We start from the raw sequence: 13727 nt of genomic DNA, 5'->3' as shown, positions 1-13727 counted from the left end.
GATGAATATGGGATGATCTCACTCTCAGGCAGAAGTTGAAAAACAAGATCAGAAAAGAAAACACAAGTAGAACCTGAAATGGAATTGGCATATTGCACCCAAGTAAAAGACTCTGGGGTGGGTGGGTGGGGAGAATACAGGTCCATGAAGGATGATAAATGACATAGTGGGGGTTGTATTGTTATATGGGAAACTGGGGAATGTTATGCATGTACAAACTATTGTATTTACTGTTGAATGTAAAACATTAATTCCCCAATAAAGAAATAATTTAAAAAATTGAAAAAAAAAAAAAAGAAAAAAGAAAGACACCTGCAGACCTGCTTCACCGCCTGTGAAGGAACTCCCCTGCAGGTGCTGAAGAACAGGATCCTTATACCTTACACCTGCACTTAACCCACTGCTCTACCTCCTGACTCTCACAAACTGCTTTTATTTCAGGTTTCCTCTCCTATAAAGGGACATAGAAATAATGAAAATTTGTGGAGTGGGCAGGAATAAACTCTTCTGGCCAGTTAAGTTAGCATACTCATTAAGTGAGATACTTCTTGAAAGATTAGGATGTAATGAAATTAAGTCAATGCTAAAAGAACAAAAAGCAGAACTTAGCACAACTACATTTGCTTCCTCACCCCCTCCATAGATACAGAGCTTCACTTTCAAGCCCTTCAGACTGAGGAACCTGCTCAAGCCCTTCCCTCCTGGGGAAGCTGCTTCCTGGAGCCAGCTCAGCTGTTGGTGCTCTGCTGGTCAGTTTCAGTAGCTTTCAGACAGTTTAAATGATGTGGTGGCCAAGCCCTTTCACACCCAAGGCTGGTCTTGTTTACGAAGACTCCCTACCCTGTCACCTTCAACATCCTCACTGACACAGCCTCTTTCTTCACTGTCTTTTCATGTGTCAGTGTTTCTTTCTTTCTTTCTTTCTTTCTTTCTTTCTTTCTTTCTTTCTTTCTCTCTTTCTTTCTTTCTTTCTAACATTTTTTAAATTATCTTTATTTATTTATTGGATATAGACAGTCAGAAATCAAGAAGGGAGAGCTCTCAACATGTTGCTTGCATTCCTTATTCTAATATATTCTAGTTTTTAATATTTTAAGCCTGAGTTGAGTGCTGGGAAGGAATGGGTTTCCTCCTTAACTCTCCAAGCTGCTTCCATCACTGACACATGACGGTGACCAGTTGCTGAGGCAAAAAATCTGTGGGGCTCATGTCTGCTACTATGTATCCTTATTTGCCTCTCTGTTAGTTGCTGACACTTCAGACCCTGACAATATCTCTCCCTGCTTAGCCCATTTTCTTCGTTATAGAAGGAGCCATGTAGAGTTAGGGCCCAACCTGATTTGACTTGATGAAATACACTAAGAGCCTATTTCCAAGTAAAGTCACAGAGACCAAGACTTAGGACTTCAACGTATCCTTTATGGGGAATCAAGCCAACCCACAGTCTTTGGGTGGAAAGGGAAGCCAAGGGAAAGGCAGAGAAGGTGGGCTAAATAGAATTGGTGAGTTAATAAGTTGAAGTCATCCAAGCAGAGTAGAGAAGGGAAAAGGATGTCATGTGACTCCAGTGACTGAAACCATGTGGGAAACTGTCGGTGGTTCAACATGGCAGATATGAAGGACTTATGCTCAGTAGTGGCAAGAGATAACCCTGAAATGTAGTAGGAACCTTGAAAATCTAGTCCTCTTCTCACAGAAATATACCTTCACTCCTTTACTTTCCCACTTTGGTTCATCAGCAGTCACCTTAGACTCTTCCCACATCTATTGATAGTCTCTACCTCTCTCTCTCGCCCCTCTTCTCTCAGTTTCTCTCTGTCTTATCAAATAAAAAGAAAAACAAACAAGCGATGAGTTAAATTTTTTATTTTAAGGAGGGCTGGGTGCTGGTGTACCTAGTTAAGCACAGATAGTATACCTATACCATGTGCAAGGAAGGACCTGCTCAAGGACCCAGGTTCAAGCCTGCTCCTTACCTACAGCGGGGATGCTTCACAAGTGGTGAAGCAGGTCTTCAGGTGTCTTATCTTTCTCTCTACCACTCTATCTCCCCTCCCCCTCTCAACTTCTCTGTTTCCTATCAGATAAAGTAGAAAAAGAAAAAAAAAAGAGAGAAAGGAAGACATGGTGGTTTCATAGTGCTGGCACTGAGCCCCAGCAATAACCCTGAAAGAAAAAAAAATTTTATCTCTCAAATCTCCTTTCCATCCTCACTTCCTGAGTTGAGGCTCTTGTGATCACACACAGCAGTACGGTAGCCACCTTGCTTCTCCTCACCACTTTCCTATTCACTCATTCTTTCTTCATTCTCTTCTGCTGCCAAAGTCATTGCTCAGTTTTATCAGCCCAAGACAGGGCCCTCTCCAAGGGGAAGAGGTCTAGTCAGGGAGCAGCTTGCTCCTCCTTATGTAATGAGTTTGCCTCATCTGCTTCTTGAACTTTACCAATTCCTTCCTCAATGAACCCTGAAGTCCCTTGTGGATGAACTACAGGTAGAGTCTTTGCTTCTCAGAGAATCACAGTTTATAATATGCTCTTTAGGGACCTTTTCCCAACCTGACTTAATAAGTTGATTTTTTCTACTTTGTTTTATTTTTTAAGTGCAAATTAAATTTCTTCCTAGACTTAATCCCTTCAGTCTGCAAACCAAACTCCTGGGCCAAGGAAATAACTCAGTGATAGCATCCCAGACTTCTGTACTTCAGGTCCCAGCATCACTATAAGCCAGAGATGGTTTCTTTCTGTGTGTCTCTGAGTAAAATTATATATATAGAGAGAGATATAGAGATATAGAGATATATGTATACACTAAAGTAAAAAAAGGGAGCAAGGGAGGAAGGAAAAAAGGAAGGGAAGGAGGAAAAATCAATTTTTTTTTCTTGGCTTACAAGGCTGTGGTGATCTGACCCTTGGCCAGCTATCCAGCTTCATATTCCACTGCTCCTCCACAGGTCCCTGAGCCCCAGGTGCTATTTGAGTTGTGCAGTGTGACAGTCTTTCTTCTTTCTGTGTTGCCGCCTCTTCAACCTTCTATTTCTGACTTAATTTGTTCGTTTTTCCAAATGCAGCTCAGGATTTGAGAGAAAGTTTCTCTCACTCTTGTAGTCCAGAGTCAGCTGATCCTTCTCTGTGCTCCAATAATGCCCCATTCTAGCCCACTTTAGTCTCCCAAGTCCTACATCATAGATGGTTAGTTGATTTTCTTGTTTAGCTTTCCTTTAGATGGACAGAGTAGCTTCAGCAGGCCTCAGGTTCATTCTCTTAAAAGTGGTGCATCTGAAATGCTCTCCCTCAGGGCCGGGTGGTGGCTCATACAGTTGACTGCATATTTTACATATGCAAGGACCGAAGTTTGAGCCCCCAGTCCCCACTTTCAGGGGGAAAGCTTTGTGAGTGGTGAAGCAGTGTTGCAGGTATCTCTCTATCTCTCTCCCTCTCTATCACCCCTTTCCCTCTTCATTTATGACTGTCTCTACTCAATAAATAAATAAAGATAATACAATTTTTTAAAATAATAAAATACTCCCCTTCTTGGCATCTATGGAGATACCTCATGGGTTTTTGTGGTCTAATTTTTGACATTTTTTTTATTGTTGTTGTAGTTATTATTATTGTTGTTACTGATGTCATTATTATAGGACAGAGAGAAATGGAGAGAGGAGAGGAAGGCAGAGAGGGGGAGAGAAAGATAGACACCTACAGACCTGCTTCACTGCTTGTGAAGAGACTCCCCTGCAGGTGGGAAGCTGGGGGCTGGAACTGGGATCCTTATGCTGGTCCTTGCACTTCGGGCCACTTGCGCCTAACCTCCTGCGCTACCGCCTGACTCCCTTGGCATTTTTTTGCTTTGTTTTTTTGTTAATGTAACTGCTGGGTTTCCACAGACATTTGACATAAACTCAAAGGCACCTCACTTTAAAGAAATGGTATATATTTCATGGAAGCTGAGCCGCAAAGTCTGTGTGAGTGGGGCTGGAGCAATAGCAGGTAGCAGGAAGCTTTGCAGTGGATGAAATAACTACGATTATGTGAAGACTCTGAAGGCTGTTTTTGGAGGTGGGGTGGGGGGATCTCAATCGCAAATGGCTGAAATAATTCATTTTCAGTCAATCCCATTACAGTCGGTACCAATTAGTATTTATAAGTTATAGTATTTATAACCAGCATTTCAAGGGAGTATATTGTTTTTGATATCTTGAGTCATGGTAAATGAAAAAAAAAAAAAAAAAACATCCACAAGGAGAGTAGCAGTACCGTAATTCATAAACTTGTTGTTCACTGTTATCAACTAATTTGAAATACAAAGTGCAAGGTGTTTTTGGTTAATTTATTTTTTTGCCTCCAGGGTTATCGTTGGTGCTCAGTGCCTACACTATGAACCCACTGATCCTGATAGCCATCTTTTTTCCATTGTTGTTGCTGTTGTAGTTAGATAGGACAGAGAGAAATTGAGAGAGGAGGGGAGAGAAATTGACAGAGAAGGGGAAAGATGGACAACTGCAGACCTGCTTTACCGCTTGTGAAGCAACCCCCCTGCAGTTGGGGGGCCAGGGGCTAGAGCCAGGATCCTTGAGCCTGTCCTTGTACTTTACACTATGTGCACTTAACCTGGTGACCTACCACCCAGCCCCCTCCAAAAAATATATATTTTTTATCATTTCACTGAGGGGTTAATGGATTACAATACAGTTGTTGGCTTGTGGGTGCTGTTCTTCATCTCCCCTCATAGGCGTCTGCAGAACAACTTCGGTACTTTTCCAGTATCATACAGCAGAACCCCAGTGCCTTCTCCAAGAGTCCTTTCCTTTGGTGCAACACTTAAAGTCAAGATATTTTAAAGGTCTTTAACAAGCCAAAAAAATATGAAAATAAAAGTTAAGCAGGTTAAAAAAAAAAAAAGCACTCAAAAGGAATCTTGGAGTGCTGAACTCCACACTCAACTCTGTTAACTTCATTCCTGTGCAGTAAAAGTGTGTGTGGGTGGGTGTGGGGGGGAGGAATGCAAAATTAAATGAGACAGGGTTTCTGCCTTTAAAGCTCTCAGCATCGAATGAGAGAGACAGGATGGGTAGTCAATAGCCAAGCCTCAAGGAGATAATTTAGGTCAATAGAGTTGACACACTGGATTTATCTTAGAGGTAGCAATTCTAGGAACAAGAATAGCTGCCTTCCTGCCAAAGCTAATGCATGAAATATTGGAATGCACAGACATAATTCACATAATGAGTCAAACTCCTCCTCAGAGCAGATAGCTGAAAGCATTACCCAGGTTGTCAGTTTTTGTTGAATACTACCACATTCTTTCTTTTTTCTTTTTTTTTTAAATTTCTTTACTGAGGAATTAATGTTTTATATTCAACAGTAAATACTATAGTTTGTACATGCATAACGTTTCTCAGTTCTCCATATAACAATATAACCCCCACTAGGTCCTCTGTCATCCTTCTTGGACCTGTATTCTCCCCCTCACCCCCACCCCAGAGTCTTTTACTTTGGTGCAATACGACAGACAATTCCAGTTCAGGTTCTACTTGTGTTTTCTCTTCTGATCTAGTTTTTCAACTTCTGCCTGAGAGTGAGATCATTCCATATTCATCCTCTGTTTTTGACTTATTTCACTTAACATGATTTTTTTTCAAGTTCCATCCAAGATGGGCTGAAAACAGTGAAGTCACCATTTTTTATAGCTGAGTAGTATTCCATTATGCATATATACCACAACTTGCTCAGCCAGTCATCTGTTGTTGGACACCTGGGTTGCTTCTAGGTTTTGGCTATTACAAATTGTGCTGCTATGAACATAGGTATACACAAGTCTTTTTGGATGGGTGTGTTGACTTCCTTAGGATATATCCCCAGGAGAGGGACTACAGGATCATAGGGTAGGTCCATTTCCATTTCTTCTGAGAGTTCTCCAGACTGTTCTCCACAGAGGCTGGACCAATTGACATGCCCACCAGCAGTGTAGGAGGGTTCCTTTGACCCCACAACCTCTCCAGCATTTGCTGCTGTTACCTTTTCTGATGTATGACATTCTCACAGGAGTGAAGTGGTATCTCATTGTTGTTTTTATTTGCATTTCTCTGACAATCAAAGACTTGGAGCATTTTTTCATGTGTTTCTCGGCCTTTTGGATCTCTTCTGTGGTGAATATTCTGTCCAAGTTGTCTCCACATTTTTGGATGGGGTTATTTGTTTTCTTGTGGTTGAGTTTGGCAAGCTCTTTAAATATTCTGGTTATTCGCCTCTTGTTTGATGTATGGCATGCAAAGATCTTCTCCCATTCTGTGAGGGGTCCTTGGTTTAGGTAGTGGTTTCTTTTTGCTGTGCAGAAGCTTTTTAATTTGATGTAGTCCCATTGGTTTATGTTTGTCTTAGTCTTCTTTGTAACTGTGTTTGTTTCATTGAAGATGTCTTTAAAATTTATGTGGAAAAGAGTTCTGCCAGTATTTTTCCCTAAGTATCTGATAGTTTCGGGTCTAGCATTCAAGTCCTTGATCCACTTGGAATAACACCTACAGACCTGCTTCACCACTTGTGAAGTGTACCCCCTGCAGGTAGGGACCCAGGGGGCTCAAACAAGATCCTTGAGCTTAGTACTATGTATACTTAACAGAGTGTGCCCCTTCCCACTCTACCCCCCAGGCTTTATTTTTTAACATTTTTTTCAAATATACTTTAAATAGTTGTTGCTATAATTCTAGACTTAATCTAAAACATAATATTTACTAATATGAGGTTTGTCTGAGGACTAAGAAAGAGTCTCTAAAATAAGCTATTCTTTAAAAATCATTCATCTTCACTCCCCTGACTATGGGTGGTGATACTTTTGCTGTTGGTTGCCAGTGAACTTACTTATGATAAGGTACATAGCACCTTAAGATTTTTATTCATTTGAAAAGAAAGATATCCTTTTTTCTTTCAATGATAAGTAATAATACTTTTCTTTTTTTATTTTTTTTTTTATTTTTTTTTTTATATTTTAGGAGGGGTACAACTCCACACAATTCCCACCGCCCAATCTCCATATCCCACCCCCTCCCCCGATAGCTTTCCCATTCTCTATCCCTCTGGGAGCATGGACCCAGGGTCATTGAGGGTTGCAGAAGGTAGAAGGTCTGGCTTCTGTAATTGCTTCCTCGCTGAACATGGGCGTTGACTGGTCGGTCCATACTCCCAGTCTGCCTCTCTCTTTCCCTAGTAGGATGGGTCTCTGGGGAAGCTGAGCTCCAGGACACATTGGTGGTGTCTTCAATCCAGGGAAGTCTGGCCGGCATCCTGATGACACCTGGAACCTGGTGACTAAAAAGAGAGTTAACATACAAAGCCAAACAAATTGTTGAGCAATCATGGACCCAAAGCTTGGAAAAGTGGAGAGGAAGTATTAGGGAGGTACTTACTGCAAACTCTAGAATAATACTTTTCTAACAATTCAAAACAGATGTGAAAGTCAGTGACATTTTCAAGAAAAAGAAGTAAAGAAAGAATGGAGTGGGGAATGTAGTATAATGGCTATGCAAAAAGACTCTCATACCTGAGGCTCTCAGGTCCCAGGTTTAATTTCCCTGACCACCATAAGCCAGCACTGAGTAATGCTCTGGTAAAAAAAAAAAAAAAAAAAAAGAAAAAAAAAAGAAGGAAAAGTAGACATAGGTATAACACTCAAAACAAACAAACAAAATAGTAAATGTTCTCAACTGATGTACTAAGCAGTACTTATAATCAATATTTGCTCCTCAAATCATGAAGAGGCAGCTTAGACTCAGGAAGGGAGGAGAGGAGGATAACAGAAACTGCTATGACATGCTTTCTGTGTTGTCAGGGTCCAGGGAGTTCTGCGAGCTGGGAGGATCTCCTGCTGCCAGCTGGTCTCATGCCTCTTAACAGCAGAATTGGCCCTTATCCATATAAAACAGTATACTTAGTGCTAAAAAGGAAACAAAATAAAACAAAAACAGCCATAGTCTGAGTCTAAGATATGTTGACATGTTGACCTTACAGCCGTATGCAGCAGGATGCAATTCTTCTCCACACACAACTCTATGATATACAGTGCAACCAGGTCTTGCCTCAGTTGCTGAAAAAAAAAAATCCTGAAGGGAAAGAAAGAGAAGATAAGTGGGATAAACAGCAAAATAGTGTCTGTGGCCATACCACCCTGAACACGCCTGATCTTGTCTGATCTCGGAAGCTAAGCAGGGTCCGGCCTGGTTAGTACTTGGATGGGAAACAGCAAAATAGAGACAATAGATTATAATAAATGCTCATGTATCTATGACCAGCTCCAACAGTCATCAACAGTAAATAAATATAAACCTATCTTCTTTTGCTGTTACCCACAACTCTCCAATTGTTGTTCCTAGAGCATTTCAAGCAATTCTTATTTTTCTCTCCAGAATCTATATATAAATATCCAGTAAATATAGATACTTTTAAACTGCAAAGTTATATCCTGAAGGTGCCCAGTAATTGTATTCTATGTAACTGAAAGGTTTTTTTTTTAAAAAAGAAAGATTATTTTATGTAATCTATATGAAAGAGAAAAGTATATGAAAAAATGTTCATCATAGTTTTGCTCGTAGCAGTCCCCAGACATTAAAGAGCTAAAGTAAAACTAAAATTAGCAGCAGAGAATTACAGATTATGGAAGAGCATTTGATGTAATGTTACACTGTTGGGACTGAAGAGGCCGAATGCTCAAGAGATTATTCAGTGAGACTAGAGTTCTGCATTTAACCATGAACCTGGACGTGTCCTTTCATTGACCCTCACCATCACAGAAGTGAGAGTGGGCCAGCAAAAGAGGCACTCCTTTTGGGGGCTGGGCAGTGGCTTACCTGGTTGAGTTCACAGGTAACAGTACAAAGATCTGGGTTCAAGTCCCCAGCCCCACCAGGGGGGAAGCTTCATAAGCAGTGAAGAAGTGTTGCATATGTCTCTCCCTCTCTACCTTCCTCTCCCCTCTCAATTTCTCTGTCTCTGTCTAATGATTAACAAATTTAAGAAAAAAAAAAAAAAACCAAACCAAACAAATAAAACACGATGTGCTTTTCTGGCCCAGGATCCTTTATAAACAGGGTTTATGAAACATCAGGAATTTCAGATACGAAGTGATAGGTTAGGATGGGAAGCAGAATACAGAATGGGGAAATTGATTAAAGGTACTTAAAAAAAATAGGGTGTGGTAACTGAATCTAATGGTAGTAGGTTTAATCTAAGCATACGAATGATTTCTGCTTCTTCTTCTTCCAGCGTTTGCCCTTCTTCCGTAGCCAGTCAACAGCATCAGGTTGAGCCTGATGTAAAGTTTCGAGACCTCCTTTGAATCTGGAGAGGTGGCAGTCGTTGACTATGTAGGTCATAGTCTGTCTGGAGCCGCAGGGGCAGTTCGGGTCGTCTCTGGCTCCCCAGCGATGGAACATAGCGGCGCACCGGCCATGGCCTGTTCGATAGCGATTGAGAAGGGCCCAATCATAACGTGCTAGGTCAAAGCCGGGTTGACACTTGCAGGGGTCTGTGATGAGGTGTTTGTTCTTTACCTCAGCTGACTGCCAGCTCTGTTTCCAAGAGACTGGAACAGAGAAGTTCAGTGTAGGCGTAGGAGACCAGATTGGGTGACGAGACGTCAAGCGTTGGACAGGGTGGGTGAAGATATCCGCGTATATTGGCAGGTCCGGTCGAGCGTAGACGTGGGAAATGAACTTAGATGAGGCCGCATCCCGACGAATATCTGGCGGGGCGATGTTGCTAAGAACTGGCAGTCATGGAACCGGGGTGGAACGGATGGTTCCAGAAATTATCCTCATGGAGGAATATAATTTGGAATCGACCAAGTGGACATGGGGGCTACGGAACCATACTGGGGCACAGTATTCTGCAGTGGAATAGCATAATGCCAGAGATGATGATCGTAGTGTGGAAGCGCTCGCGCCCCATGAGGAGCTGGCCAGTCTTGCAATGATGTTATTCCTCGTGCCCACCTTTGCTGCAGTTTTTATGAGATGTTCGTGAAATGAGAGTGCGATCGAGAGTAACGCCAAGATAGACTGGCTGGGCTTCATGCCGGATTCTCGTATCGCCAAGCTGCACATTAAGCTCACGTGAGGCCGAGGCATGGTGTAGATGGAAAACAGATGATAGTGCTAGGAATTAGTCGCCATTTTTTACAGTAATCAGATATCAGAGACATGTCTTTCGTGAGTGTTTCCTCGAGGATGTCGAACTTGGATGCCTGAGTTGCACAGCAGATGTCATCGGCGTAGATGAACTTCCTTGAAGAAGTTTCTGGGAGGTCATTGATGTAAATATGATTTCTGCTTATCAGTAGTTACTGAAAACCCTCTTTCATATCAGAGGTTAAGACATTAAATGTCTAAGACCTTTAGCTACTCTGAGTGTGGCCTGTTAACCCAGCTATGCTTAAGGAATATTTAGATAGCTTACTGGAAATAGTGTCTTTCAAGTACTGGCTTAGATACATCGATATGAATATTCCCCAACAATGTAATGTTGTACATTACTGGAAAATGCAGTTAAGGGGTGCAGGGAGGTAGCATAATGGTTATGCAAAGAGACTCTCTTGCCTGAGACTCCAAAGTCCTAGGTTTAATCCCCCAAACCACCATAAGCCAGAGCAGAGTAGTGCTTTGGTAATAATAATAATAATAATAATAATAATAATAATAATAATAATAATAAATGCTGCTATGGTGGGTGGTGGTGTACTCAGCAGAGTGGCACATTCACAAGGAAAGGGATTCAAGCCTCTGGTCCCTACCTGCAGGGGGACGTTTCATGAGCAGGAAGCAGTGCTGTAAGTGCTTCTCTCCCCTTGCCTCTTTTTCACTCTGTTTCTCTCTGTTTTTATAAGAAAAAGGAAAAAAATGGGAGTCAGGCAGTTGTGCCTCAGGCTAAGCACACGTGGCACAAAACTCAAGGACTGGTTCGAGCCCCCGGCTCCCCACCTGCAGGGGAGTAGCTTCACAGGCAGTGAACCAGGTCTCCAGGTGTCTGTCTTTCTCTCCTCCTCTCTGTCTTCCCCTCTTCTCTCCATTTCTCTCTGTCCTATCCAACAACAACAACATCAATAACCACAGCAATAAACAATAAACAACAAGGGCAACAAAGGGGAAAATAAATAAATAAAGCTTTAAAAAATTTTTAAAAAAGGAAAAGGAAAAAAGAAAGAGAGAAAGAAAGAAAATGGTCACTGGGAGTGATAGAGTGATCTTGCAGGTTCTAAGCCCCAGGGTCAACCCCGGTGACCCCCTCCCCCCAAAAAAAGATTATTATGGGGCCATGGAGATAGCACCATCTGGTAGTGCAACAGAGTCTTATGCCTGAGATCCCAGAAGTACCAAGTTCAATCCTCAAAATAAGCCTGAGCTAAGTAGTGCTCTGGATACAAATAATAAGATAAGTAGATTAAGTCTTTAAGAACAATAAATAAAAATGCAGTTATGGAAGTGACTCAGAGGGTAGCCACTCCTTAGTCAGTTCTCTGTGACGAAGCAGGTGTTGATTCTTTACCTGTAGCCTGGCCTGAGCAGGACTGATGAGTCCAGGGCATATACCACTGAGTCAGAAGACTCCTCACATCCTCCCTTCCCCAAAGAAGGGAGCAGTTGGTAATGGCCAGGACCAGTCCTAATGAAGGCTACTATGGAAATCTACCAATTTGAAGCTGACATCTGTGACATTCTGCCTAAGGGCATCTTGTCAACCAAGTGTACAATGCATGAGGAACAGTCCAAATGTATCATTTTTTTCCATTTATGGATTATTAATAGGAATAACCTGTCTACCTTGGCAGGATTCAAAGCCAGTGTTGTTGACATTTTGTCAAATCTCAACCCAGATGTTATCTCGACAGGCATTTCCCTGAAGTGATTGCCTCATTGTTTCTATTCCTTTATTCTTATTTCTTCTTTAAATGTAATTTATTCATTCTTCTTTTAAAAATATTTATGTATTTTATTTTTTAATGAAAGAAACATACAGAGAGAAAGAGCAGAGCACTGCTCAGCTCTGGTTTATGGTGGTGTTTTGGATTGAACCTGGGACTTTAAAGCCTCAGGCATGAAAGCCTTTTGCATAACTATTATGGTGCCTCCCCAGCCCACCTTATTTCTTTTATTTTAAACCACACTCATAAGCTGTGGTTATATAATATATTTGATCATGTATTTTCTGTCCATCCCTCTCACTAGAATGCAGATCTCTGAAGACAAGAACCCAATTTTTTCTCTCTCTCTCCCTTTCTGTCTTCAATATATTCTCTTGTATCTTCAGAACATAGGTGAGTACCTGACACATATTATCAATATATTTTTTAATTGAATGAATGAGTGAACAAATGAGTAAAGGAAAGCAGGGGCTGAATAAGTGTTCCAGGATCTAGGAAGACTCAGTCATGGAAATAAAAACAGAACTCGAATAAGCAAGCATAAATATCCTATATTTACATGCTTCAGCGTTCAGGCAAAATTGCCTCCCAATTTGCCTATTTCTGCAATTTGTCACTGGACCATCATTCCATTCATGTGCACATTCATTTTCCGAATTGCAGCTTAGCAAAGTGAAATGAAAAACACAACTACGTGGCTAATTATACTCTTGACTTGAAATTGGGCCCTAATAACAGGATTTATTGTTTTCTCTTCTATTTCTTAATATCTTTATTTGTGATAGAGGCAGAGAGAAATTGAGAGGGAAGGGGTGACAGAGAGGGCAAAAGAGAGATACCTGCAGCACTGTTTCACACCTTATGAAGCTACCTCTCACTCTTGCAGAGGGACCTGGGGGCTTTAACCTGGGTCCTTAATTACACACAATAATATGTGTGTTCTATCAGGTGTGCCATCACCTGGCCTACTTTGTTTTCTATTTTAGAGATTTGCTTATGTATTTTTTTGAGACTGAGAGAACAATCCAGAGCACCACTCTGTCATATTCATTCCCAAGGAATGAGCACAGGACCTCATGCTTGTAAATCCAAAGCTTTAGCCACTGTGCCATCTGCCAGACTGCCAGAGAGGGCTTAACTTGGGGGAGGGTTACTTAATATATTCCTTTTGTTGAGGGAGTGCTCAGGGAAAGGAGCTCCTGAGGATTATTTTTTAAATTCACACACTTGGAACAGGGACACATGTTTATAGCATAGATATTTGCACATGAAAAGTGGATTTTTAATTGCTGGAGGGCTATCTTTGCACTATAGAAAGGGGGGGGAGCCAATGAAAAGCGAGTGCCAGAGCTCTGGATTATGGTGAATTTGGGGCCTTGGAGCCTCAGACATGAAAATCTTTTGCATAACCATTATGCTGTTTCCTCACTGATAACAGCATTTTAGAAGAGTTAAGTGGGATGGGAGGTGGTTGTGGAGGATATTGAGATTATGCAGAAAGATTTTCATGCCTAAAACTCCAAAGTCCCACTTTCAATCCACACCTCCCCCTCACCTGCCAACTACTGTAAGCCAGAGCTGAGCAGTTCTTTAGTAGAAAAAAAATGTCCTCTACTACTTGGGTGGCAAGTTTGAAGGCACAGGAGGCAGCAACAGCAGGTAGGTAGCTCCTTTAACACCTACCTCCTCTTCTCTGTTTGTTTGACCCTATGCTCTGGCCTTTAGGCATTTTTATCTAGAAGTTACATTGTGAGGTCATAATAAGATGAGAACTACATATTAAGTTCCTTGGGGTTGGGGATAGATAGCATAATGGTCATGT

General features: G+C 41.5%; 1 long non-coding RNA gene across 2 annotated transcripts in view; it reads left to right on the top strand.

Annotated features, from left to right (window-relative positions):
- LOC132540474 (uncharacterized) overlaps positions 1–13727 on the top strand; it is a 47012-nt gene that overhangs the window by 20608 nt on the left and 12677 nt on the right. Inside the window, exon 3 of one of the 2 annotated variants that reach the window (XR_009551672.1) lies at positions 442–679. The exons of the other annotated variant lie outside the window; for it this stretch is intronic. This is a non-coding gene — a long non-coding RNA (uncharacterized LOC132540474). Of the gene's footprint in view, positions 1–441; positions 680–13727 lie in introns of those variants that run through there. 2 annotated transcript variants of the gene reach the window in all.

The sequence above is a fragment of the Erinaceus europaeus genome, chromosome 9, assembly GCF_950295315.1.
Source record: "Erinaceus europaeus chromosome 9, mEriEur2.1, whole genome shotgun sequence".
Classification (NCBI taxonomy): domain Eukaryota; kingdom Metazoa; phylum Chordata; class Mammalia; order Eulipotyphla; family Erinaceidae; genus Erinaceus; species Erinaceus europaeus.
The sequence above is the reverse complement of the archived record's forward strand: the minus strand, read 5'-3'. Positions and strand labels throughout refer to the sequence as shown.